We start from the raw sequence: 3,134 nt of genomic DNA on the forward strand, positions 1-3,134 counted from the left end.
AGGGCAACGGAAGTTTAAGAATCTTCATTGCTACGTTTCGTTACCAGGAAACGTCTAGTGAAGACACTGCAGAGGAATAGCCATTGTGGAGAGCTGTTACCAAGTAAAGACTAGTGGAAATAGACTGAGAAGACTTAGCGGTGAGTGGTTTGTAGTGTGGAAATCAGCAATAGTGTTAGAGTGATTTGTAGTTACGACCTATACGTGGTCAATACATTTATTCACCAATCGAAACACCGTCTACAGCCACTAATACACGCGATAATACCAATGTTTCGGAGGAATTTGCTGCCTCCACCTTCTGTGTAGAATAGTTAGTCGACTATAGAAAGATGTGGTATGGATGTAGGGACAGGGAGCGCCAAAACAGGGACCCTGTCGAACCAACAGGAATAAGGGGAAGCGCGTAGAAGATTGTCATGTGTGTTAGTGACTACATACGGGGTTCGGTTTGGTAGTTGGATTTACTGATCAGTCACAAGTCGTAACTGTAACTAAGTATAACACTCGCCGATTCCCACACCACAGATCAGCATAAGTAAAGTCTTCAGTTCACACACTTAGTCTCCTTGGCACAGTCTAATTCCTTTCTTGCTATCACTTTCAACTGCCGACTCCCTGAACTCAGTTCTGCGACTCAATTCTTGACTATTCACTGTTCGACACATTTCATCTTCTTCTGACTGGACACTCCCCTGGAACTATTCTGACTTCCAAATGAACCGTCAGTTCAAAGTTCAAAGTCACATTGCGACTGATGGTCAGTCAGTCAGTCAGTCAGTCAGTAGGTCTTGGTATCGAGCCCCATCTCGGGCTCATGACCAGATATTCATTACTGTTGGGCATTTACGGTCTTGTTCTTGTGGGGCGCCCTTTCTGACGAGAGGACTGGTCTAACTTTTGTATACGATGCTGGCCCTTGCCAGTGCAGTCTTTCTCGGGTCTAGGTCCCTTTGGACTCGCGACCATATTTCACTTTCTCAGATTTCTGACTTGCCTTTTCGCTCTGAAATGTCAGTCCAAGTCACATTGCGACTGACTGTCAGTCAGTCAGTAAGTCTTGGTGTCGAGTCCCATCTGGGGCTCATGACCAGATATTTATTTCTGTTTGGCATTTACGGTCTTGTGCTCGTGGGGCGCCCTCTCTAACGAGAGGACGGGTCTGCTTTTTGTATATGTTGCTGGCCCCTGCCAGTGCAGTCTTTCTCGGGTCTGAGTCTCTTGGAACTCGAGACCATATTGTACTGTCTCAGATTTGAGACTTCTCTTTTCGTCGCCTCCTACGACTCGCAGGGTGATGGTGGAGGTATTCGACCCCGCCTCCACACGGGGGTGAAATATCAGTTATTGTTGTCTTCTCGTTATATAGCCTAGGGTCTGACCTCATTTAAAACATGTCCGTACCCTAGCAATGGATGTCCTTTATTTTTGCGTGTTCGTTGGAACATGTTTACCTGGCAATCGTCTGTTTTCCATTAATCTGTCTTCGCGGAAAGATGTTTATAGAGCCGTTGCCTAACAGTGGGTCTAGATACCACAGTATTGACCATTTAGGCTGGGGCCACACGAGCGCACGAAGTACGTCCGTTGCAACGAACGTACTTTATGACGGACATTGCTGACGATACCATACATTGCAGAATGCGGTCCGTAATGTTTTGTCTGCAATGGAGCCAGAAGAAAGTGTAGCATTCGCCTCTCTTGTTTATTTCTACAACGGACGTCACGACGTTGGTTACAATGGACGCATTTTTTGTGATCGTGTGGCCCCAGCCTTAGACCGTTATTTTCCATGGAACGAGTGAAATGGGAAATATTGATTTCAAAGAACCAGTCGAAGTAGAGGTATGTCAGGAAAAGAGAGTAAGGAAAGCGCGGAGGCCTTTTAAGGGCCTTTTTAAGAACAGAGTCAGCAACAGAAAAGCTACGAGCAAAGGGGACAGAATCTCGTATCTTCCAACCCAGGTATTTTTTGGGGGGTGAGGGACGAAAATAAATGAATTACTACCAACAACAAATGATGGTGGAGTTTCAGGACACGAAAATCTGAAACTACAGCCACTTAAGCCTTATTAAATGTTTGGCTTCCCTTGGACGATGGAGTATATTGGACAGAGAGCAGGCGTAAGAACATGGCGCCAATGCTCACGGTTCTGCTGTGGAACTGACGAGACGACAGGTGTGCCAACATGTGAAGGGTCATCTATCAAGTGATCCGGAACGTCCTCTCTCGTTTCTACAGACAGTAATTGGAGTTCGGAGCAAATTAAATACAGCTACACGACATCACCGGCAAGAAATTATTTCTGTAGGTGAGGGAAACACTGTTACAAGTCATTGAAAATGAAGCCCTTGAATTTCACGCACGGTCCGCGTTAACACTCAGATACCTTGTATTTCGGTCACGGTGCACACATGGCTTTGGACTACTCTCACAACAAATCACAAATTTCCCTAAACACAATTAACATGCTCATATATCTAATTGAGAATCGTGTCTTTTCTCGAGGTGGAAAACCCGAATTCTTAAATATAATTTATATGAGTTTCAAGGATCGGGATAGCTCAGTCAACATAGTGACTAGCCTAAGTGCTGGACGACAAAGGGATTATGGTTCGATTCCTCGAAGGGACAGACATTTCCCGACAGCATTCAGAGAGACTGTGGGGACGAAACAGTGACTTATTCATGGGTACCGTGGGGGGGGGGCTCATTTCAGGGGATAAAAAGTCCAGGGCGCGTCTACTGCCAAAGTTATAATAACATGGAGCTATACTCCTACTACGCCCCACGTGCTTAACTCAGAGGCTCATATCGAGGGGGCTGGGGCAGCAGGGCCATTGGTTCAGGACCCTGGCCTATGGCTCGCCCAAATTATAATTGTTATTTAATTTAAAAACTTAAAATAAGCAAGTAAGCATGTGGGAATTCAGTTTAATTGAACTGCAGGCTTATTATGATTTCATATGTATTCATTTTCATTGTAAAACACTGTAAGTCGTCCTTATTACACAATTTAAAATTTAGTTCAATAAATAATGTGACATGTTGAGCTATGGATGACGCCCCTCACCCCCGCCAGCCGTGATGCGCCGAGCGAAGCCGAAGTGAGCCGAAGTTAGCCGAGTCCTAG

This window comes from Cryptotermes secundus, unplaced genomic scaffold (assembly GCF_002891405.2).
Source record: "Cryptotermes secundus unplaced genomic scaffold, Csec_1.0 scaffold576, whole genome shotgun sequence".
Classification (NCBI taxonomy): domain Eukaryota; kingdom Metazoa; phylum Arthropoda; class Insecta; order Blattodea; family Kalotermitidae; genus Cryptotermes; species Cryptotermes secundus.